Source organism: Stigmatopora nigra, chromosome 3, assembly GCF_051989575.1.
Source record: "Stigmatopora nigra isolate UIUO_SnigA chromosome 3, RoL_Snig_1.1, whole genome shotgun sequence".
NCBI classification, from domain to species: Eukaryota; Metazoa; Chordata; class Actinopteri; order Syngnathiformes; family Syngnathidae; genus Stigmatopora; species Stigmatopora nigra.
This window is the reverse complement of record NC_135510.1, coordinates 9,702,503-9,728,595: the sequence shown is the minus strand read 5'-3', so window position 1 is coordinate 9,728,595 and position 26,093 is coordinate 9,702,503. Positions and strand designations below refer to the sequence as shown.

The 26,093-nt window shown below is 40.0% G+C and overlaps 1 protein-coding gene across 8 annotated transcripts in view; it reads left to right on the top strand.

Moving 5' to 3' along the window:
- The window catches only part of sox6 (SRY-box transcription factor 6), a 116,620-nt gene that overhangs the window by 976 nt on the left and 89,551 nt on the right, over nt 1-26,093 (top strand). For 6 of the 8 annotated variants that reach the window (XM_077712963.1, XM_077712970.1, XM_077712968.1 and 3 more), the window contains 3 exons: nt 1,894-1,936; nt 2,957-3,176; nt 20,054-20,125. The gene's annotated coding sequence lies outside the window, so the exon portion shown is untranslated. The remainder of the gene's footprint in view (nt 1-1,893; nt 1,937-2,956; nt 3,177-20,053; nt 20,126-26,093) is intronic. The other 2 variants (XM_077712969.1, XM_077712964.1) reach the window with 1 other exon arrangement.

Sequence of the window (26,093 nt, the reverse complement as noted above, 5' to 3'; positions counted from 1 at the left end):
GAGTTTTTTTTTAGTCGCAGATGCGTCATGTCAAAGCACGTGATGTCCCGCTGTTGGGTCAGGCGTGCCAAATGGTGCCTGAAGAAACATTTACACTTTTCACCCCTTTAAAAACCATCAAGGACGGCGCTGTGAATTGCAGAACAAGCAAGCCGCAGCCTGCATTTAGATTCAGAAACTACAAATCTCAAATGACGACGCATCCCTTCATTTTCACATCACTTGTCCCACTTGGTGGCTTCGTGGTAAATGTGGAGCAGAGTGGCAAAAAAATGTCCTTTCCCCTACTGTAGTCATCGTCCACTGTCATTGACCGCAATGGACGTTTCATCAATTTGGACTACAAAGAGCAAATGGATTAGTTTTTTTTTTTATCAATGCCAATAGTGGCCTATGAGTTAAATAGATTGGAATATTGCACATTAGAAATATTTGTCTGGACAAGGCAATGCAAAGGTCCCCTACTCATACTCGCTCTCATTGAGCATTCAAAACGGGAGATGAACACATGTTAATTTATTGTAACAAAAATGTGGATTTTCATGCACTCCGCTCTTCAAATATTTATGGGCCAGACTTGCATTTCAAGATGCATCAAAAAGCCTCATAAAGATATGCAAATGCATCTGTATTGCAGCCCCCTCCTCGCCCACCAACACCAACAAGCTGGACTCTCTTTTGCTCTTCACTGTCAAGACAAAATCCCGATAGTCACCTCTTGAAAAATAATTAGTTGTGTTATTTGCACTTGGAAAATCTTCCTTAGTGTGGGAACCAAAGATTGGCTGCAAATTTTAAAAATGATCATAAAGTAACTGGAATTAAGTTTGAAGGAAGTCAACTTTTGACCTTGCCCTATTGGTCATATTGAGAGGCATTTTAGTAGTGCGGTTACTCCCATTTTTTTTTAACCTTTCTCTCATGCCAGATTTAATGTGATATGTATTTAGGCACATATCTTTTTTTTTATACACAGCCCTGGTAAAACAAATACGAGACTAGTGTAATAAGAAGCAATTGGAAAAAATAAAAATAACTAAATTAGATGCCATTGACGGTGATAAACATCTAATATTCTCCCAGTTCAAATGGATTTGACATCTATCACCGTTAATGGCACAGAAATATAATTATTCACCGATTTAAGAGTGCACTTAAAGGGCCGATATGAACAATTTACAACAAGTTGCCCCTTATAAAAATTACTAAGGGAGCCCTATGATGAGCATGCATGAAAAACATTATCTAGGTATTATTATTTTTATTATCCTAAGCAACTATGATCTTATTCACACTGTACCTGTATATAGAAATAATAATACATGTTAAATATAAAAAAACAGCCAAACTGTAATTATTCTTACTCTAAATTACTGAAAAGACATTGTGTGTCTCATCACTGAAACATGTAAGCTTATTAAAATGTTTTTATATTTCCTGAACCAAGGCTGGAGAAAGCCAAAACGTAGTACCATTAACTGCCAGAAGGTGGCGTATGGGTCACGTCAAAAATGCACTGAAAGCTCCGACACAAACACAATCAAGCCGTCACATTTCAATACATACCTGGTATGCAATTATTATAACATCCACCTGATTTCTATTTATAATATTTTATAATGTGCTGTTAATTTTGATATGTTTCTTTCCAAAACATCATTATTTTAATAGAATATTTCCGAGTTGAGAACTGGTACAAAAGTTGATTTCATCCCTTTTTGCGCCAGTTTGAATCCAACTTTTTTTATTTTTTTATTTTTTTTAAGTAAGATTTGGTTCGTTAAATTCGGGGGGCTTGCAAATGGGATGCGCTGCTCTTCTGGGCTTTGACGTTTAACTCTCGCTCTCTTTCTCTTTCTCTCTCTTCACTTTCCTCTTCGTGTCACTCTCCAGATAAGAATCAACATTTTTCCACCTCCTGATGTCTTCTCAACTTGTAAGTAATTATTTCCTATTCCTTCATTTTTAGTTATAAATTAGTGTGTCGAAGTGGTAAGCTAACATTTTCTAGTTAATAGAATAAAATGTGTATAGAAATTCTGTAATCCTGATCATCTATTGTTTGTTTAAGAAGTGGTTTTAAGGATTGTTTTGGTGAATAACTGCAAATCTTATGAAATAATTGATGTTCAACGATGGAGCGATTATTGATAATTAGAGTCAAACCGTTAAAAAGAAAAGATAGTGACCAGATAGTTTGGTGATAAAACTGACTCAAATAAATATCCTGCTGTTAATAATAATCTGCTTGCAGTAGAGTCGATATTCTTCGTATTTTGGAGTTAAATAAACTACAGTGAGTCTTCTTAAGATTTTATAATAATGCTTTAATTGTATTCATGGAATAGCACTAAAAAATCACAAATTTCTAAAATCCATCATTTTAAACGTTCCTAAAATTACACTATTTCTTTTGGACAATTATTTTAGCATTTTGAATTACATTTTTTAAGAAAGTGTAAAAACGAAGTTGCGCTGCAAACTGTAATGCAATAACATTTGGATCGTAATAAGTATATAAAAACAACGTGCAATTGCAAGTTATATTCTTGCATTTATGCACTTTAAAAAAATCCACATTTCTACTCCACGCTTGATTTTAACTCATCGACATGAACGTGATCGCTCACTCGGGGAGGAGGAGGACGATGGGTAGGGGGGCGTATGGGGGGTCGAGGGGGGAGGAAGAATTCCTCCCTCCCTGCAGATCAATGCCACTTGGCCACTCACTTTGTGATGTCTCGCGTGGGGAGGGGAGGGGTGCTTTGAATACCTGCGACATGGCAGCGAGCATTGATTGTTAAGATTGACAGCACCAGAGAAAGAGGGAGGGGGGAGAGAGAGAGTGAGAAAGCGAGAGAGAGAGTGAGAGTGAGAGCGAGAGAGCGAGAGTTGGAAAAAGAGGGAGGGAGATAAAGAAGAGAGCAACAAAAGCTTTACTTGTACTTTTGGACAGCTCAAGTTGGCCGAACGCGTGCGGGACCTTCTCTCCTTCTGATGCCGGCGCCGCGTTGACAGCCCCGCAGAAAAGACAACCAACCACCGAAGAAGACTTTTCAAGTTCAAGTGACTCCACTTGTCCTTTTTTCTTCTTCTTTTTCTTTTTCTTCTTCTTCTTCTTACGGCGCGGAGAGGAACCCACGCACGCCACATGCTCCTCGAGTTACGTCGTCAAGGTAAACAAACTCGCCTCGCTTGCACTCGCTCTTGTTGGACTCGGGGAAAAAAAAAGTTGAAAACGCGCGTGTCGGTGGGTGAAATGATGGGGGGAAAGTGTCCTAAGTGGTGGATTTGACCAAAAATCGGATAGAAGGGAGAGAAGGGATGAGTCAAAAGGCGTTTATTTTTGCGTTGGGGTTTTCGAGCGCTCTTTTCGGCCACGTTACGTTCACGGAACACGAGGAGAACTTGCGCTTAAGACGCGCGCGTCAACTTCAGCATGTGTGTATATATTTTTAAAAGTCATTTTTTGACGCACTCGCGTTTAGCCTGGGAAAGAATGTGCCCTCCTTTTACTCGAGCAAAGAAATTCCCTGTTAAAACATGCACGTCCTAAATTAAATGAAACAATTGCAACCCTTGCCGATTTCCAGGTGATGCATTTGCACGCAACTCGCTTTAATTAAAGAGAAATTTGAAAAGTGTCATCTTAAAAAGTATTTCAGATGTTTTAAGGAGAAATTGTAGTGATTTGAAATGCATGCAAACAAATTTAAATCATCTTCCTAACGGACAGTTTTGAATGCAGGCTGAACTTGTAAAATATTGTTCATTTGCTCGAATTATCATTTATGGATAATGGTTAATAAATTAAAAAAAGGGGAAATTAATTAGAGACCTTACTAAAAAGGCCAGACTCTTTTTTTTTTTTATTAGTGTTCAAAAACCACCACTTGCAAATGATATTCAATTAGGCACTTCTATTGTTTTACATGAAAACATATTCTATCAATTATGTCATCTCCTTCTAAGCAATTAGAACAAAATACATTACTTAAAGAATTATTTTTTCCTAGTCAAAAAAAAAAAAAAAAACATAATTTGAATGAAGCAACTGTTATTTGTTAGTCGCCAGCCGTGAGCTTTCCACATAAGGTAAGGTGGTCGTGCACAGCAAATGCACACGTCTAAATGGCACATGTATAATTAGACTGGCCATTCAGCACATTGTGCTGATGGCAGTACAGCTCGTGAACAGTGCAACAACTTTAAGCGCATTTTCTTGCACGCTGAAAATTTACAAAAATCGATACATTGTATGTGCATTTAATTTGCGGCCATTTATATGTATACAAGAACCCCAAAGTAAATACATTTGCCTTTGCGTCACGCATTTGCTCCTATTTCAAATTGGTTGACATGAGACTAAGCAGCACTTGAGCTCTGTTAAGTAGATAGTGTATATGTAGTGTTCATTTTTTTAAGACTGAATGGCATGAAGTGAACTTGTCTAAACATGTGTCCAACTTTCATGCCTGAATTTCTATTAAAAATTAGGATTTTTGTTTTAGGGATGTCAGCAACCATTATTTAGTCTAAGTGCCACAAATGAAGATCCACAGGTTGGATTTACTTAGCAGGAGCTTTATGTGGGGGGAAATGATGAGAAGGAAAAGTGTATTTGATCATATTGCTGGTGTACATATTTCTCAGAGATAAGTACATACTGCTTTTGGTTTGGCGATGCACAGAATAATTTATTAGATTATGCTTTTGGTTTAAATTTGCAGCCGTTCCATTTTTGCGCACCGCTGAATTAAAACATAGGATTACATACTTTAAACAGTCATTTTGCAAGCATATTTTTAAAGTGACACTGCCGAGAAATGGGATTTATTCATTTAAAAAAATATTTGTGCATAAGCTTAATGAGTCAGTGTGAATTGAGCTGCCAATTTGGATTTGCGATTTCACGGTCATTCAAATCAGCATCCCAGCGACTGGATGTGTGTGGTTAAGTGTATCTACAGCGCACTGAAGTGTGTGAATGTGTGTGTGTGCGTGTGGGTCTCCTGTTCTTTGTAGCACAAGAGCCAAGGAGAAACAAGATGTGGAGAAGTAAACAACAGCAGGCCTGGTTAAGTTGGAGCAGAAGGCTCGCAGATAATAAATGTGGTGACACATGTTGTGACATCTGCCTTAAGTGTTAACCAATTTGCAGGCGCAATATTTCTGTAAGGATGAAAAGTGTTTTGTGGTACGCGGCTGGCGGATTTTGTTTTTCTTTTCCCTCCGATGAGAACTTTCTGACCAGTTGGTTATGCCACAGTACTCTGATAGAAGGAATGGTGTATGTTGGATTGCGTGTTTCTTTTGAATAGGTTGCATGCCACCGTTTGTAAGGTGTTTGAAAACGACTAACGGCAGCAAGGTTCTAGATGCTTTCCGTCAATGGTTATGGATTTTCTTTTACACTGAGTACCACCAAAAAGGTTACACTCCAAGTAACGCTATCAAGGCCGACTTGGAAATACGGTAACTTTGTGGGTAGTATTTGCTAAATGTACATTTTAGTACATGTCTGCTGCGTGCTATAAAGTTTGCTATTCCTGTCCTTGTTGTGCATTTGTTCAACTTTGGAATGCGTAAAAAGTATTTAAAATTTTATTTGAACATATGTTGAGATTTTTCCTCTTTAAAATCTGAAGAAATTAAAGATATAATTGACTTGAAAAATTTTAGTAGGGCAGCCATCTTTTTCCAAATCAAACTTCTTATTATAGGCAATATTAAAATATTTTTTATCTCTATTCCAAAATCTAACGATGGGTTTTTCTAGAACGGCATGCTTGAACTTTGCAATGCAAATCTTAAAGTGATATTTTCTGAGGTGAGAGTTTATTCGCAATTATTCGGAAAATATTCCCCCTAAATTCAGTCAGATACTTCAAGAATGTCTTTTTGACACTGTTTGTTAAGGGTTTGGTTTCGCTTGAAAAGTTCTCGTCTGCAACGAAATTGTAGTTACGTGGAAATTTGGCAAACCACTAGAGGGAGCTCAGGCTCCAGCGATCGCACACCTCGAGCACTTTGAAAATCATCACTCACATTGAATTGCAGTCTTACCGACATTAAAGGATTCAAGATGAGAAAAAAAATCTAAATATGTGCACATCTTTACAGGGAGTGTCTAATTGCGCGAGTAACTTAAGTGGCCCATTTTGGCCTGTATCATTCATTCTCCCACCCAATGTTTTTCTCTAAAATAATTGGCCATTTTCCTTTCGTCCATAGTTGTGCATAATTAATGCTGACTTCAAAATGCAATATTCCAGCTTCTGTTGATTTGTGTGATTTTTACAGCATGCATTAATATGTACACTTAATTGGACAGGCCTTTGTGTGTGTGAGGGTGTGTTTTACTCAGGTCTTGGTGGGTAATCAGGTGCAGGATTTATTCAGGTTGATTGGTTTTTATGAATCGGATAAGCTCGTGCACAGCGAGGAAGCTCGGCCCCCGATTGCCGCGTCAAAGACAAATGCCGAGTTGCAGGCCAGTAATTAGAATGTGTCGTTTTTTGGAGTGCCTTCATACACACGCGTGTATACACACACAATTTAGAATCATTTCTCGGACACTTACCCTAAGCCAGTGTGAACCTTAAACTACTTCCTCGGCTTTAAAATGCAGCTAAATATTGACACGCCGAGGATGTAATTTTGTCCCCAGAAGGGAGGTGAGTCGCCGCACTGGCTGTGTAAACACTTATGTCCCCGCAGCATGAACAATATGCACGCACAAACATGCATGCACAGAAGCAGACCAAGGCTGAGAACTGTCAGGTTGTGTGGAAAGAGCGCAGGTGGTTGAAAGTGAATTTTAAACAAACACTCACATCAGTCAGTCGGTGCTCATTGTGCAGCCTTAGGCTTACAAAATCCAAAGAAAACTCTTTTCTCCCTCTGGCGACCAGTTGAAAGCTTTTGTGTCATTATTTGTACCGTAGAAGCACTCGTGTTTTCACTACCTAACCTTAGCACTCAATGTACGTTTGAGTGTTCTAACTGTACGTCGGAAATAAATGGTGACTTTGCAAAGAAGAACGGATCAATATTGTCCGTGTGTCGAAGCTCTGCAGACTATGCTGCTGTCCTGTGAGGGAATGAGGCAAAAGAGATTAGCGTCCACGACAAAAGCCAAGGCTCGTCATTCTGCCCATTATACTTAGATCAGGCCTACTCGTAGACAAGCCGAAGGGCTGGGAGAAAATGTCAAAAGGACGCGGCACTCCGGCGCAGGCATTTGTTCAGCTAGCAACAAAGCCATCACCTCGCGTTTGATGGTTTGCAAAAGCACGGAGAAGTCGGCGTTCTCAAGAATATAACATTTGCTGTGAAAACTCTGCATTGGCAACAGTGACACATTGCTCTTATATATTAGTATTAATCAAGTTTATATATGAAAAGACATTACAATGAAAGTGTTTCTATCATTAACTGATCTGAAACTCACATAACTAAAATGATTTGAGTGACCCAGATAGTTTTTTTTTTTTACATGCTGATAAAAGTATGAAATCTAAGCAATTTGAGTACAACATGAATTCTAACTTGATTTTTATGGGAAGATAAATTTCTCTATATTTAACTCCCCTGCTACAGTTGTGGTGACCTCAGTTCAATTCCCGCACATGTGGGTTTCGTCAGGAAGAAAAAAAAAAGAAAAAGTTGTGTGCCAAATTTTAAGGGGCGATTCTACGGTTTCGTCATGGCAACCCACGAGGTGATAAGCTGAAAGTCAACCATGCATCTATTTAACGCATTGGCTGTCGTTGACAGTGACAGACATCCAAACCATTTTAATATGAAGGGCTGCCAGTTCAAATGAATCGGATGTCTATTGCCATCGATGGTAGCAAATGAGTTAAACAATTAGGGTGTTGCGTTGATTGTACAGCCTGTTTTTCTTGCATGTGTTTACGGCTCCCGAGATACTGTATCTTTCCAATGTTTCCATAGCGCCCAGATGCGAGGGAGAGGTTCATTGCACGTATTCTAACCCGAGTCTCCACCTTCTGTACGATTACAAATGATCTAGTTGGTGAAAGCTGACAGACGGCTGTGAATCTGCCAGCTTGATCTGACATGAGACGTAAAATATGCTCCATCCTTGCGACTTGGCCCGCCGAACTGGCCTCTTCTCTCCCAATTATGCGGGTAAAGAGGCTGGAAGCCATTTTTATTGGCATGTGAACATTTTTTAAATTTGACGTTGCCATGCGCACAACATATAGGGAAAGATTATATGGAATATAATATAAAGAATGACTTAACTTTACCTTGTTAGTGCGTATGGAAACAAAGAGTGGCTAATGTAACATCATTTATGGAAAAAAAGCAGACACATTGGGCTAGAAATCGACTTTCTGATTGTTATTCCAATGGAACATGCTAAGGCCAAATATAAATCAATGTGATGAAGAGGGAGGAGGTGCGGCTCAAATTCTGATGAAATTAACCACAGTGTGTCCCAGGTCTTTTTTTTTCTGATTAATATATCTTAGCGCTGACTTGGTTGTGCTCTAAAGATATGCCTAAATGTGCCTAGTGACAACATATATTTTCACATGCTTTCATTTAATGATGAAGGGACTGCTGACAAAATTTACCTCACACTGATGTCTGGAAACCCTTAAGATCATGATTTATCTACAGCAAGCAATGATTATTTTGTAGTTCTGGGCAATTACATCTTTGTAAAAAAAATAGTTTTATTTCCAGATTTTATTAAAAAAAATAAAGCTGGAATCTTGCCTTTCTTTTCATGATAGCAAGTTTCGTTCCACTGTCTCGTGCCTAATAAAAAACATGTGAATCACGAGTAGAAGGGGTACCAGTAAATGCTGTAGCCTACGGTAAATACATCACATTCAGTACTGTTAAAAACATACAATCATGCCACACAGGTTTTCTTTTTTCCCCTCAGCTTGTAACTGAACGGTCCGTTATTTCACGGAATAGACTGGGAGATAAACAAGAGGCTTCTGTTCCGAAGAGCCCACATTGACTCTCTTCTTAGGCATGCTTGTTACCTGATTCAATGCTGATGTGATTCTGTGACTCTCATGTAGGATGTTTCTGTTTCTTAGTCAGGAATTTGCTGGGAATTCAGGACATGGATGGCAATGAATAAGCATGTGTCAGAGGTACTGGCTATAGGAGAGGTTCAATTCATTTTAACAGGAATAATCACAGCCAAAGCTCCCATTTCAAACCGTTATGACGTCCGTCGCCGTCAATGGTAGCGAATGAGTTAAGAAAATATCGGCTTTCTGCACGTTTATAAGCAAAGTGCAGCTGCGGTGAGGAAAACCCAGAGCGCCTGAAGAATAAAGCCAAGAAAGTAAAGTTCTGCTATAATCACTTTCTTGAATGGGACTAAAAAAAGAGAAATCTGCTGAAATGATAGAGAAAGCTTGTGGTTTGGCCTGTACTGCAAATTTCCCATGAGCCTCTTTGACAATCTGAGGGGATAGCCACTCTGGCACACGACACCAGCCCACATTGAGAACACACACACACACACATAAGCTTGCACACCCATACAATCAGAGTCATTTTGTTTCAGATAGATGATTGGCAGATGAAAAAGAAATCAAAAATGGGTAAAATGGCAGATAAAATAAAACATGAATGGAATTGTTTTGATCCACAAATTTGTCGTACGAGTTAAAACTATAAGGATGATAGACTTGTGACCACTTGCACTTGCATTGTCTAAACAGTGGCATACGCTGATCCATAACCATACATTAGCGAGCAGTCTATCAATGTAAAGACTTTCTTTCAAATGGAAGTTACGCAAGAGAGCACAAATGCTTTCCCTACATGCGGCGTCGTTAAATGTATACGTATGTTTCACACAAAGTATTGGGTTTGTCTGTTTCTCTGTCATTGCCCCGTATTGCATTTTTCCCTGAATAACATTCAATGACGATAGTTTGTGCGTAATTCTGTGGGCCAAGTTACCATCTTTGTTTGAGGTAAAGATAATGAAAGAATATCAAATGTTGCACAGGAGCCCAAGCGAGCCCGGAAAATGTGGAAGCAATTCCATCAGAATGTGTATACGAACGCGCCGTATAAGAAGCACGGTCGGGATCTTCCGACACACATGGACGTCGCTGGTTGTGGTTGTGTGTCAACAGGGAGAAAAGCTTTATGTTCTTGGTTAGGGGTGGAGCTGAGGAGAGACCGAGGAGGTACAATGTTCCTCCTCATCCTCAAAAAAGCTAAATTTATTGGTTACCATCTGCAGGGTGGAGGAGTTTTGGTTATGGTCAGGCCAGAGAAAGGCTTCTAATTAAACAGTCATCATTATCAAATTGTGGCCAGTGATCATCATCTCCAACACTGCTTGTCCAATGAACATGGGATCTGTGAGGCTTCATTCAGAGGCCGGAATTAGAATAGAAGAAACTTTGGAGAAAAGTGCAAGTAAGGTTTTTTGTTTTGTTTTTGCCCTTGGTTCTTTTGGCTGTATGTGGCCTTTGACCAAACCAGGTTTAATCAATTACTATCCGGCATCAGAAAATAACAATAAAGCCTCACTTCTGGCACCGCCACTGCTGTACTGCTAGGGTTAAGCTTTTGATAATTTCAATTAGCCTGAGGTCTGCCTTTTGTAGGACCGCTACAAGATGAGGGCTCCTTTTGATTTTGACAGCCTCTTAATATACTATTTCATGGTCTGATCATGTGGGAGTGACACCGAGGCGCTCCGAGAGAATGGGGGGGGGTGGGTCATTAGAACCTAATTAGAAACCCTGTGATTAAGGGGATCGTGACTGTGATTTGAACTGCAGATCATGTTGCAACATTGATGAATATTCACAAGATTGGATTTGTTAGGGAGCTTTTGTCCGGGTTGCCTTGTCCACTGGTATTAGCAAAACTCTTGTTTACAGATATGATATTTGATCCGTTCGTCAACATTTTCTTTCATTTAAGTCCTATAAATCTTGCATAAAATGGAGAAGATTGCTCTTAACAAATCTGCAAAATTTGAAGACTCAGGCCACATGCCGGTCGGTTGCCATGTTAGTTTTTTCTTCCCTGTTCACTCTGTCTGATATTGAGGAACTCTACTCCGTTCTAAGCAAGACTTTTCGAAGGAACAATACATTTTTGAGGAGTGGCCCTAGGGGTGATTTTAATTTACTATTTTTTTTCTGCAAAAATATACACGTCATGTTTTTAAATCAAATCCCTGATTTTGATTGACAGGCTCTTTGAACAACAACATATAAGAAATAACTGTTAAAATTCCTGTAAATGACATTATGGAATTTTTGCCTTCAAGCTCCTTAAAAAAGGAATGGAAGAATACCATTGTGTAATATGTCCGCTTCGATAAAAAAAATGAGATATGATACAACTATTATTGGGGTCTAAAAACAGGGAGATTATCTGCAGATTTTTTTTTCTATAACACAATGAACCACTAAGTTTTGTCATGGCTGTGCTGTTAGAAATCTTTTCTGGGAGTACGCCAAGGGCCAATTTTGTGAGATTTGACAATTTCACAACTGACTTCCTTCTTCAAATGACACTGGCTTACCTGCCCATTACTCCTTTTGATTTCAACAGTACATGCCTCTGCGCTTCGAGAGGTAGTCATAATAAGCTTAAACTCCGCTGGCCGCTTTGCTAAAAGGTGCTTATCTCGCGGCTATTCAAAAAAAAAAAGAAAGCGGGAGTTGGAGGGGGTGGGGGGTAATATTTTCCAATTTTAAAATTCGACTTTACTTTACCATTTGGCTACAGTTCCGCCTCTTCAAAGGCATTCAGTTTGATGTAGAAAAGCCACAGGAAAATAGACACATAACAATGCTATACCTACCTGCATACATTGAAACAAATTAACATTCCATTGTTGAATGGAAAAATACTTAATGATAATATTACGTCATTGGTTTTCATAGTCATATAAGTGGTAGACACTTCTCTAGTAGTACGCAAAAGATTGACTGAGTTAAATGTTCAACAACATTTTATATATTCTACGTGCATTGATCAAGTACTGTTCAAATTTAAATGTAATGTTTCCAAACTGTTTCTTTAAATTATTTCTGAAACTGAACTCTGGGTATAACAAAGTTTTACTCAATACTTAAGTAAAGTAACGTATCTTTTAATGCATTCTACTGAATAATATTTTTTAACTCCAAGCCTGCCATTGGTAAATTCATTTGAACTGGGAAGACTGGTTGTTTTGAATACTATTGTCTCCATACCATTGATGGCGCAAGATGTACAATCCATTTTAGGGATGTAATTCGCTACCAGAATTAAAGTATTGGACGTCTTGTGCTGGCAATGGCAGCTAGTGATTCACTTTTGGCTCTGGTGGTGTCAATGTACTCTGTTTACACTCGTAGCATACATTTCAATGTGTCAATAGCAGCAAAGAACAGGTTTCAGTGGGTCTGACCCGGTGCGAAATGGGTTTGTCTTGTCGAATAATGGGAAGCATGTGCATGTGTTGCACTTGCCAAATGAACTGGGCTTGATCTTTCATGTGACCCACCTGTCATGCTTTCAGCACCGTTAACACCAACCTCATGTTACTGCTGTCAGGTCAGCCGCTTCGAAGAACCGTCGTGCTGCCCTGCCTCAGACTTTGTGATGGAATTTCAAGGCCCATTGTTTGACAGCGTAATTCGAGCTACATCTTAGTTAGTTTCGTACTTCGTTCAAAGTTTGCTGCGAGTTTATACAGATTCCCTCCTGCCGTCAATCTGTAGTTTTACTGCTTCTTGTTCAATGTTGTAATAGGCTCACAGGACATGATGGGGCTGTAATAACGGCTTGGCAATGCTTTTTTTTTAAACCCCTTCCCCCTCTAAACTCAACATGTACGCTGAAATATGGCATACATGGCTCACGCTGTGATGTCACATGTTATTGCTGGAGAAGGTGAAGTAGTAAATTCAGGATTATTTTCCACAATCTGCTGCATTATGTCACAAAGGCCACATTGTAGTGGTGTGGGTGCAACGCAGTGTTGTCTTCCTCCTTCCCTTGGTCTGTTTCAGTCCAGACTGAAGATTTGCTTTATGCCCGTTTCCTTTCCTTGTGCAGGAATCAATGGACAATGGGTCTGTGGCCCAACTCATAATGGGAGAAAATTTAATGCACTGGAGGGTGCAGACTAATAGGGAACAATGATGTCCAGACAGATTGTATTTTTGGGAAAAAGGCAATGGTGTTTTCTTCTGGATATATTTCAACTATGGTTAGTATCCAATAGAGAGCCTGTTGTTTTTTCCCCCCCTCTAATTAAATTTCCCTTTAACATTCACTGGCAGGAACCTCTTACCTTGTTTGACTTATTTATTAGCCGACTCTAGAGGTAATCTGACCTTTTATTTCAAAGGCTCTTTTTTAAATCCAGAAAAGGAGTGTTAAAGTCAATTAAGCGACTGATCAGTGGTTCAAACACTACATTTGTTTTCTCTGAGGGGGAATAGCCAACTCGAGTCTACCGCTCCTGGCCCTGCCACCCCAGGGGCAAAGGGGGGGAGAGGGGAATTAGGAGGGAGTGATGGGGAGAAGGGGCGGGTCGAGACACGAGTCAGACGAGAAAGGGAGAAATGGGAGACCAAAGTGCCCTACAGTTCCTGCCATGTCGCTGGAGATTTGTGTCCTCCTTCTAAATCATTTCCCTCTTTAGAAGATTACCTAGGCAGAAATATTCTCAAACTCCGCCTAAATGCACTCATTTGCATTTAAAAAATGCTGCGATTGACTCATTCATTGCCTATGATGGCAATGGACCACCAATCTATTTGATCACCCACAGCCAACCCTCCATTTCCAATCTATATTTGATGTATATCGCCACCAATAGCATGGAATCATTCACTGCTAGCCCTCCTAGTTTACTGTATATTTCTAACAATGGATTGCATTTTAATGTGTTACATAGGCCTGTTCTGAAATACTTGACTTCCCCAATTTCCATGTGATCTATTGTGACACACATTAGTGCATTCATTCATCCCATCTCAAAACGATGAGGAATTCCTTGTAAAAGATGTTGCACGTCAGCATCCAATGAAATGATGTCACCTCCCCCGACCACAAATGTTTTCCACCTAAGACCACGGTTGGAAAAAGATTATTGGTCAACCTAGGACGATTTCTGCACTGCAATAAAACTCGTTGGTGGAAAACTAGAAGTCTTCTAAATGGTGCCAAATGCTTTTTCTGGAAAAATATAAAGCTGCAGAATTTTCGGACACCACTGTTTTATTGTAACCTGATCATTTATGAACCAGTTGTTTCCTTTTCAGTTTAATTCAGCATGTCATTGATTCTCAGCGGAGTGCTGTTGGAAAATATTCACGCTAAACTGTGTCTTAAATAGGAAATCATTTGAATACAGATGCTCCGCAGTCGGGCCACTTTGCTGGCAACCATTTTTAAGCAGCGAGACAATTGCTGATTGATTATGTTGCCTCTGATGAAAGTCAAAGGAGTTTCCAAACACATTGTTGACGTGTAAAACCGCATGAGGAGAAATTGTACTCATTAGCTGTCAGTCTTGTTGTCAACGCTTACAGTTTGTACTGTCACGCAAAGACAAAAAACACCTTTATAATGAGCATGCCTTGATAAATAATGTTTGATAAATTGTTCGGAGAAAAATGTCAATTAAAGCCAAAAGAAATGGCCGCCTGACATTCTGGCCAGTCAAATGGGAGTATTGCAAATTGCCCACCCTCCACCACTTCCTTGTATGAGTATCAGTGGCTATGTGCTTGGGTGACGTCCCAAAATGGCTGAACTCGTCATTGCTTTAGATCAAATAGGATATTCTCCATTTATCAAAGTTCTTAGGAATTTTCCAATTGTACACGTAAATCCACCATTTTTCCAGCAAAGCAAGTAAACAACAATTTTCACATGGCGGTGGATTTCATTTACGATCATTCATTCTTCTTGAATTTAGGTGCATTTAAAGTATGTATGTAGGCTGCAGGCAGAGTGATGCCCCCGTTGATTTTGCTCGTCGAGCTCTTTGTCTGGCAACACTCAGTGTGTCTGCCTCCTCTGGAGACCGCCAGCTTTCTGTAGTGTGGGTCGACAAAGACCCTGCCTCTTTTGAGGTGTTAAAAACTTCCATTATGCTTCTGTATGGAAAAAAAAGCACCAAGCCCATTTTAGCCAGGCTGCAACACAGGCGGACATTGTGGCCATGCTTCTCGAGCATTCATTTCACAGATTCTAAAACCAGTATGTGGTGAACAGGATTTGAGGGGCTAAAGTGCCCCACGAGGGCCAGGCGATAAGAGGGCAGAAACACCAGCACACGGTAAACTAGAAGATGGGCTTAGGAAAATAAACACATTACCTGGGTGAGAAGGAAAGGCTTGTCGTACTCCTGCACCCTCAACGCCAACGCTGATAAAACCAGACAGAGGAAAAATAAAATGTCTGCATATAACTCAAAGTCAATGGAAGAGTTCTCATTGGTGTGCAAGATTACTAGCCTCGTTCTGCATTCACTGTTTTTACAGGCTTTCTAGAGAAGAAAAGGAATCAAAGAGTATTGATAAGTTGCACAGGCGCCTGCTAGGAGCACCGAGAAAAAAATATTCCTTGCCTTTTCTGACTGGAATTAAAGTAAAGAAAATAAAAAGTACTGTTTTTGCGGGGAGAGACTCGTGAAATTGTTGACTTCATCAAGTTGCTCCTTTGAAACAAATGCAACTTGGCACTAAAGCCAATCCCATTGTACCGTGGACAAAGATGTTTCACCAAAGTGTCAGTCCGGTAGACATTCCTGACACACTGGTGCAAGACATTTTGTGAGTGTCTGGTCTGTGGTGGCGCAGTGTTAGGATGAGTTCATTCAGAGAGACAATGATGAAAAGGAGAGAAAAGCGAGGTTAGGAAGGCAGGGACAGTTTGTGCTGTGATGCTGAATGAGGCAGCTGTTTGCAAGTGACTGACTTGTTTCCAACACCAAATAACTCCACCTAAATGGGACGAGCTGGCAGAAATACTGCAGAAAATGACGGCAGTGAACCTACATCACCCGTGAAAAAGAGGCATTGGTCTCAATGGCTTTTTTCCCCCCCTTGAAATAAAGGTGGGATTGACTGATATTTTGCCAAGAGACCAAATTGTCAAGCTATTTCTTGGTTAGGATTAGGACAAACATGATAAATAAATGGACAAACCCTAAGCAAATTATTGAAAAAGAATAGTGCTCTTTCCAAAAAAACATTTAATTTAAATATATATATGTTATAATAGGAGGGGTCTCACCTTCCAGTCCAAATGGTATGTAGTACTTCCATTGGTGTCGATGACCTTTAAATATGATCCATCTATGGCAAATCGGAAAATCGTCAAAAGTGGCTAATGACTTAATGGCATGAAAAGGGGCATTGAGATGCCACTTTTTAAGTGACACATCAGATTGAGGCAGAAATAAAACTCAGAAATCACGACACCTCGGCACTATGGTGATTTCTTTTCTTTTAACTTGCAGAACAACACACTGGAAAAATCAAGTGTGGTCGACAGCAAGCACACACTAAACTGTAATCTTTCACAAAGCCCGACAAGAGGCTTCAGTTCAAACAGTGATCCCGAGAGGCTAAGCGTTTGCTTGATGTCTACTTTAAAGATACATGAACATCTTCAACATGGGAGGTGCCACTACAAAGGAATGGCCTCAGTCTATGTTTTCTAAACTCATTCAAGATATCCGTCTATTATCTCAACCACTTTTCTTAGGTGTCTGTGAAAAGCTGGATGAGAGGCAGGGTACGTCCAAGAAAATCTAAGTCAGTGACATGTATTCGAGTAAGCTTGATCTTTTCCATCATTTTCTAGAGCTTGTCCACCTTGAATCTTAAAGTTGTTTGTAAATTGTTTATATTCACTTATAAATGTGTCTACCCTTAATGAAGCACCTTTGTAAAAAAAATAGTCTTGTAGTCTTTAGCCCACACACATTTTTTGTAATGAAAAGGACAAAGAACCCAAAGAAAACTAATGTTTTAACCCAATGTAGCATGTACAGTAAATAGAGCTAATTTGGCCCAACATCAGTGCTGGAATTTGGACCCGCGGTGTATGCATTTGGAGGTCATTTTTGGTTAAGTTATCTCATTGTATGCTCTGTGTGCTTGTGTTTGGAGAACATAAAGCATGCTGAATATTGCAGAAAAAGATGACACTGTCTTTAATTAAGCATTATTCCCTAATCTAAATCTATTTTATTTTTTTATTTTTATTTTTTTTACAGCAAGTTCAGATTTTGTGGGTCACCATTACCTGGATGACTGAGAACCCACACAAACATATAATTTACCCAAAAAGCATACCTGTCAACTGGTACGTTCTCGCCGTAATTGGTACAACTGAAAGCCCATTTTTATATTGGTACGCTGTACACATGAAAATGGTACGCTAAACGGTGATTTTGAGAAAAAAAAATAAATTAAGGCACTTTCTAGCCATTTTTCACCATCCGCCATTGTTTCTTCCCGGAAACGCATGTCTGCCAAGTGATATATGTACCGGCGCCTCTGATTGGCTAAAAAAAAAAGATCATGATAAACATTTCGTTTTGTAACACTTTCACCATGTGATTTCCGTTTCCTGTTCCCTTGTTTATGTTTACTTTCATTTTCTACTTGTTGTTCGTGATTTTTTACAAAAAAGTAAAGTGGTAAGATTTTCCATGTATTTATACATATATGTAAGGGCGAAAACAAAATTTGGTAAGATCACAAATGGTTCGAGGTTGACAGGTATGAAAAAGTGTAACCACAAAATTTCTATTTTTATTGGTAAGGTGGCAGATAGTTGAAAAATTACAACAACAAAAAAAACTACTCAGGCATTTGTGCGTTGGGCCTAGTGAGTATTTTCTTTCCACTGTTTATAAATTATTCACACAAAAGCAAAATATAAACTATTAAACCGCTGTTGTTTTATGTGGAGTATGCCGCCGCCCTGTGTAACTAACTAATGGAAAAAAATGAATGTATTATTTTATTAGGGAAAGTGTTTTGACAATTGGTTTGGAAAAATGTGGTGAAAGTAATAATCTGCCCTTCACTGCAATTGTTTTTAATAAGTCCCTAGTCCTCTAATTAGGAGTGCTTTAATGTTTCCTTCCCGTAGGTCTAATTCACAGCAGGAAAAAGAGCGACTGCATGCTGCTACAATAGGCCAGTTGACATACACTCTTATTACACTGCAGGGATTGCAGCATTTCATTTGAAGATCGTTCGGGCTCGCTCGTTATTAGCAATTATAAATTCCTTTGTTGTTATCCCTCACCCAAGTAATTGACATAATAAATCCCAAAAAAGGAATACATTTACCCGTTTATTATTTTCTCTATTGTTCTCTTACCATCAGACGGCAAGTTCAAGGGTTGCTAAACTCCGTGTAATTACCAGAGCTCCCGTTTAGAGGAATTAGGCCTTCAGTCAGAATTCTTACTAGGCTGGCACGTTGAATTACCATCCATTTTTGTGTGTGTGGGTTTTCCAGCCAGACTAAAGCGCTGGAACACAAGTTACAGTCTGTGAATGCGGAGGTGGGTGGTTGTGGCTAAAGCACTGGTCCAAACAGTGAAATTGTGAGCATTTGAAAGGCAGAAGTGCTATTCATACGAAGGCTTCCTATTGAGCCGGGGTCAGTCCTGGCTACCCTCTCCTCCATTGTCACCTCACGGCTCAAGGCTACCACATTCAGACCAGTCTGCGACTCTGAAATTATCTACTTGCTTGTGTTTATCCACTGAACACCCCCCCCTCCCCCATCCACACACACACACACTGATAACAATGAGCGGGCCACATTTATCTGCTCGTCTCGTTGATGATGTACAGAGGGGAGACCGAGGTGCCGTAGCGCAAATTAGTGACAGATCAGTTAAGCGTAACCTTAAAAACCCTTGGCCTCGCTTAATTGGCAGCGCTGATGCAGCTTAATTGTGCAAATCAGCTGGTAATGAGATAGAGGTTTATTGTGGAAAAACAAGATAATGCGAGAAAATTAACAGGAAATTATCTGCTGAGATGGTAATTTGTGTGTTCTTCTTTTGACATCTGTCATCAAGAGATAGTACAAGTGTGTGTCATCAAATTTTTGGGAATAAAGTCAAAATAGACAAAATTCAAAACCAAACTACATGAAGTGACTTTGCCTTTTGATAAAAGAGATATCACAGTGAGGATCTGAAAGTTCCTGAATGAAAAGAACATTGAAATCCTTGAGCAACTCTTCTACTCTTCTGCTTGAGGTATTTCCAAAATCTTAGGAAGCCCTATTGTGAAGATAAAGGATAACAAGACAGTACTACAAACAATCCAATTAGAATATTCCCAGGATTACATTAGGTATAATATTTAGTGTTAGCAGCTTTCACCATCTGACAGACATTAGCTGTGAATTCAAAACACAAAGCGACACGTTGGTGAATGCTCAAAATGTTAGATGTCCCTTTATTTCAACAAAGAATGCTTGTTAAGAATGTTTGAAAAGCAAACATGCCCATTGGCTTCTTTGGCCATTTCTCATATAATTGTGAATTTTCTCATGTTTGACAAAGAGGACAGTTTTGCCTTTTTTTTCTTCCAAGTTAGTACATGTTTTTGCACATGTTAAGGTGTTAGAGGCATAAGAGGCCTGACAATCCTAACTAATGGGGTTTTGTTTCTTTTAGTTGGATAAAATGACACTTTTAAACTACCATTACAAAAGGCAATGTAGATTTGACAAAGAGAACAAGGGCTATGTCTGAAAAAGTGACCTTCAGCCAACAGTGACCGTGGCCCCGATTCTCTTTCACTTGTTCTTTTTCTTTTTCTGTTTGTTCTCATGTCGGTAAATAGTGTTATCAAACGGCCGGCCGGGTTGTTTTAAAACCACACAGTGTTCCTGTTGCATTCATCTGTCCCGTCTTTTTCGATACTTGATAATTTGTGTACAATTTTTGACCGTAATGTCACATTTTCTGTTGGCATTTAATGGCACCAATGATATTTTTTTCTCTCTGCTTGTGCTTGTATTTCAGGTTATTTACATGAATTCAAAACCAACGTGCCAGTGAGTTGCTGGAAACTGGGGAGCGAGTCTTTCAGTTTTTGTAAGTATCCATTTGCACCTTGAGCTGTTTCTGTTCTTGACACGTTTCATTATCCCCTGCTGTTTGTCACCCACACTCAACACCTGCATTAAATGAGCCGGACAATCGCGTCGTCACAATGTGTGCGCAATTACACGCTTTTAGAGAAGCTATGTTTTCACCATCTGCTCCTGAAGACAACGTCACAATTGGTTGAGGTTGTCACAGATCGCGATAGGCGTCCGATCCTTTTGTCACTACGTGTGCCTGCCAGGCCCACAAAGATTGGATCTCTATTGCCGTTATTCGTATCAAATCTGTCAAATTCCACTCCCTATAATGAATGAAATGATGCAAAAAAAAAAAAACTGCTTGCTGCACACATGATTATCAGACAAGCATGTGAAAGCCCCACTTGAACTTAATAACATCATATAACTAGACCTCTGTTTTGCTTGATGTACGATCTTATGATGAAGTCATTAAAGTAAAATATGCTCTCAGCGGATTAGATGCGGTGTTGTCTGGCTACTCTTTACAGTGGTGATTAAACACGGACGATATTGAGTCTCAGGAAAAGGATCTAACCTCTAGGTTTATTGTTATTATTTAAATGAAGGATAAACATGATTTATTTGATGAATAAAAATCCAATATAGATTTGGCTGCTGTCCTGTATTTCAAGGTATGATCCCTACGAGTGTTAGACAGAGTTCACTTAGTAGCACTATACGGTGAAAAACAGGAGCAAAGAACACGCCGTTAATCTTCTTGCTACTCCAGCTGTGGAAAGTAATGCATAACTAAAAGTCCGCTTAAATGAATTAATGACTTCAACCATGAACTTTTCTCCCAAAACGCCATGAATCTTCTCTGACTGATAATGCGCCACGACCCTGGAGTGTGAAGTCCCTGTCGCCTTCAGAGTAGCCACTTAATTGATTTGCAAATTATTTAAAGTTTGCGGCGCCCATGGGAGTGCTGGTCTCTAATGCTGCCTCATTTCAGAGCCTTTACGCATTAGTGACGTGAAGAAATCCAATATGAGAATAAGGACGATAGCTGGATAAACAATGTTTTTCCATTTTTTTATGGAGCTGTGTAGTTGAGACTGCAGCCATGTTTCTTTGACACTTGTATGTCTGATGCATTTCGAGGCATCTAAGCGATTTAGAAATAAACTCTCCTCTCTAAAAAAACTTTGACGCTTTACATCTGAAGTTGAGGCTGTTGCAGGCAGACCCATCATAAGCATTGAAAAATACCCTTAAAAAACATCTAAGTTACCTGTTTTAATGTTTACGGATATCAACCATCAAAGGTAATTTCTCGGGCGTCATAGTGCTAGTAAAATTTATTCATATAAAACATGCATTTGCATAACGTTTAAAATGTCTTACTTTTGCCCATGTTTTCTTCTTCTGCAATATTGAATTACTTTGTACCTATAGATTAAAAAAAAGTTTTGGATGGCATTTTACTAAGTAAAAAAAAATTCTGACACAATTACTTGACAAAAAGTTCTGCAAGATCGGTAGCATCAGTTGACTACGATTTGCAGAATTCATTTAATTTTTGTACCGCAAAATGCAGGTGACATTCCTCGTACCCTGACAACAATCCAATAAATTGAGGAATTGGATCATTGTTGAACAGGCTAATGCAATGGCTCCCACGATTGAGACTATTGCCACGGCGAAGAAATCTCTGCGTTAATATCAAGGAGCCACTAATTTGGAGCCATTAGCAACTGCTGTCATTCAGACACACGGTGTCGGCCCGATTTAAATAAAATGAAATGAAGATAGTTGTTTCCGGTCCCTTGGCTTCACTCATTGCCATAAACATATGCTCTGCGCCCCGCTTCTTTCCATCTTATTTATGACTTTAATTTGTTGTGTGGGCTGCGCAAGAAATCAAATTTAATCCAATCCTCCCAGGGACCCTGTCATATAATAACATGGTAATTTCTGTATATCCTTTTGAAAAATGAGGAAATTAATTCCTCCTGACATGTTCTAATTATTCCAGTGTGAATGGCGGACCGGCTCCTCTCTTTTCCCTCCCCACCAGACCCCCCTAAGTGTCAGTTGCTGACGGGTGGCGAGGTGCTAATGCTGACCAGCAGCGCGTTTAATTTGAAACATGGGCAGACACCTTTCAACACACCTTGCTAATGTTGGAGTGGCTCACACAAATTAATTCACTACTCATCTGGCAGGGCTGTCAGAGGTGTGTGTGTGTCTACATCAGGAGTATGAATGTGTGTGTGGGTGTGTTTGTACATGGATATCAGTGGGGCGAGGTCAATTGAAGCCGACTGACACCAACAAAGGTATACATTAAGTGTGTATGTGCATCTAGTACGTGTGCGTTTATGCATGACCAAATGCCAGGATTTGGGATGGGATTTTATGACTAAAACAGAATTAGGACAGCTTTTCCAGGCTAACAGTACATCTCACACATACACCACTCCACTGAGAGACTTTGTCATTTAACTGTCACCAAGCGGTCTTTAACTTGTCATTTAATTTGAATATATGGACAGTTGTGTAAAAAATGAGACATTGAGTAGTCTAATTGGAGTACAAAGTGAAAATCTTGGTTGCATTACAAAACCACTGCTGGTAATAGACCTTATATTGACAATATATATTGGTACAACACCTCTACCTAAAGATGATAAATTTCAAAAACGACGACCATCAAAGCGTGTGTCTCACCCAACTTTAATAATGACAAAAGCTACAACAGTTATTTCCCCAAATTGTTTCAAAATACTAAGCGCCATGTGGAATTAGATATAAAGCAAATTGCCGAATAGACAGTCTGTGAGGCGTAAATTAATCTCACATTACTCACCTATATCTTCCCTCTGCATCAATCAATATGCAACCAAACGTGTATACATAACACTTCCGCCTGAAAATGATAATATACAGTGCAGTAGATACACATTTGCAGTTCAGAATATAATTTTGATTTTTCTTTTGATTGCGTGAAATAGAGGGGCCTAAAAAAATTACATTAGGCTAATTGAAGGCCTGCTGTTAGTTCTGAATGGTTGTTTGTCTGTACACTATGTGCTCTTGAATTAACTCCCACCAGCCCAGTGTGTACTCTGCCTTCTTTCTATAAAACAGTTGGGATTTACTTTGGGTCATCCTCGCCACCCAATGAGAATAAGTGTTATACATTGCTATGAGCAGTTCAGAGTACTTGAGTATGAATGTGTTCCTACTCTAAGGCTATACAGTATCTAAGCAGCTAAGACCGGAAGATAAAAAAATAAACAAACAAAACTTAGTGTGCATTGGAATCGCCTTGAAACCACAGAGCTGTAATTGATTTGCTGTGCGAGTGTGTGTGTTGTCTCTGGGCCGCAGTACAGAAGACTCATGGTCGTGGCGTCATGGTCGAGGAGAAGAGAGCATGGCTTTGTGAGCGGTGGGTGGGTCCCCCATGAGTCAGAGACAGGAGAGACGTCAACATGGCCGCTATGGCCCACTGGGACTCAAGTCCCACCCCTTACCTCTCTTACACCCTTGTAGGGTTAAGCACTGTCACTTTGGATCCGTGCAGAATGAGCAAACAGTCGAAAAGTCCACTATTAATTGACTAGTTTGGAGAAAGTTTCAGAGGCTTGTTTTTTTCAGCATCCCTCATTCTGAAAGGCGATATTTCGGTTCGGAGTGAACCATGGTAGGATGTGTGCGGCTAATTTCCCGAAGCTCACAGTGCACTGCACACGACGCCCGCTCGCTCATAACTGAAGACTGAGAGCGCCGTCTCATGCCAAGACCCACATGGCTGCTGGTGATGCATTAAATCAGCAGTCAATTTGATTGGAAGTTTGAAATCTGGCCTAGGTTAAGGGGATGTGCTGAAGCCGTGTTAATAGTGAGCTTGTTGTCCATATGGTAGTGCTTTAATAGAGCACATTTGTTGCAGATGGTGGGAGACTTGGTGAGGCAGAGGGAGCTTTTGGCAGGGGCTCATTCTTCGAAAGGGCCGCCGCGCTGCGCCGCCTGATCCGACCCGGGCCAACTTAGTGATGTCGAGCCTCCCTGCCCTTGAATTGTGGTTGGGTTTTTATTTAAACCCATTCTTTTTTTCTTTCTTTTTCTCTAAGAGGGGCAGATATAATGGAGCTCACTCACATTTTCCTGAATTTGGTCGTTTGAGTTCCAAACCACCCTTTTGCTTCCCTGCTCTTAAGTTTAGTTGTTCCTGACCACAGCGGGACTGCAGACAGCCGACACAGCTGAGGAAACACTGGCAGCGAGAGTGAAAGAACAAGGGGGAATGGTACGAAACCCAAGATTTATAGATAGGACCCCAACGTGGCCTGATTGATCTATTACATCTTGTTGTAGAATGGAGGCAATACACAGACTCTTTGTGATACGGTCGAAGGTAAAATTTCGGAACACTTGTATTCCAACGGCATTGGATTTAGTCATTGTTTTTATAGCCGCTGGTGGCTTTTGCTTTTTGCACTCGGAGAAGTGAGGAGACACGCTTGATCTGTTCTGCACTGTTTGACGGGTGTTTTCTCACGTTGTCACCGACTTGGTGTGGTGATGGTATTATGTGCGCTGGGCCCAGCTGAGTGGAAAAAAGAGGCGAGCAGCAGTGCCCCTGGCTATTGCTCTCCCGCCTCCCCAGACACCTTATTGTGAGAAAAGTCTCAGCTGAGCCCTCTGGGCCTTGCGGATCCACTGTCTCGCTAAGTGCTGGCCAGACTGAAAGGCACGGTGTCCTTGGGCCCGGTTCATTCTTTCCATTGTCTCACGGGCCAAGACGGAAAGCGGAGAAAATGCCAAATTACACACGTATCACTACAAATCTTATGTCTAATCTCCTTAGCGCTTGTGGTATTCATGACGAGGTGACTGACTTATTAGGTTTGAAAATGACTCCTATTGAACATGAAGTGAACATTAATCTGTGGCTCTTGAGCTTAAAGACTTGCACGGTGAATTTGGCTTTTATTTTGGAGGCAGACAATTGTTCAAAAAATGAAAAGACTGCGAACCATGGAGTCTTCAATTGCAGAGATATGTTGTCAAGTCTGCGTTTAGGTAGCTTTGTTTTCGTGAGGAGTTACTTCTTTCCTTATCTATTTCTTAAATTCTTAATTGAATAAAAGGTCATTACAAATATGTGAAATGGCATGAAAGCAGTCTTTGTAGTCTACTATGCTTTTTCTTTTAGTGGCTTGTTTGTTGTTATAGTAGATTACAGAATACATTTTTCTTGTTTGTTTGTAACAATTTAAGCAATAGAAGTAATTATTAGATAGAATTATTTGTCGAGATGTTACCTTTCCCTAAACCATTTTTTTATATAGTGATGACCTTATTAGGCACAAAAAATTCTGCTTGTAGTACAGCAGATACACCTTGAATATGGTTTATGAGTGCATATTTAGAACCATAATGACGTATACAAACTGCGTAAAAAATGTTTAACAATTTTGGCCTTGTCCTACTTTCTGAACAAGCTGCCCCTGGACATTACTTAGACCATAATGACATTCATTACATAAGATGATAAAATAAATAATCCACTAATTGTCATTTTGATGAAAAACACCAATTATTTTCTACAAATATCTCTAAACTACGCATTTTCTCCCACTTCTTGAAGCACGTGGATTTGCCATATTTCCAAACCAAGCTTATAACAATAAAAGTGTAGAGGCCACGCACCACTACCAAACTCAGTCCAAAGTCATTTTTAGCCGCCTACTTTGTGGACAAGGCTTCTGAACGACCCCTACAAGCGGTGACATCATGACCACATCCTCCTGCCTCATTGACGCTGCACGCCTCATCTCAGGTCCCTTGCGGCCGAGCTAGAACCAGCCGCAGCGCCCTCGCCACACATGGGCTGCAGCTGGACCACCGTTCGCTACTCTGTACAAACTGAAGTTGCGCTGGGATCTGCGGTCAGAGTGCTGGATGTTCATGTATATATCCGT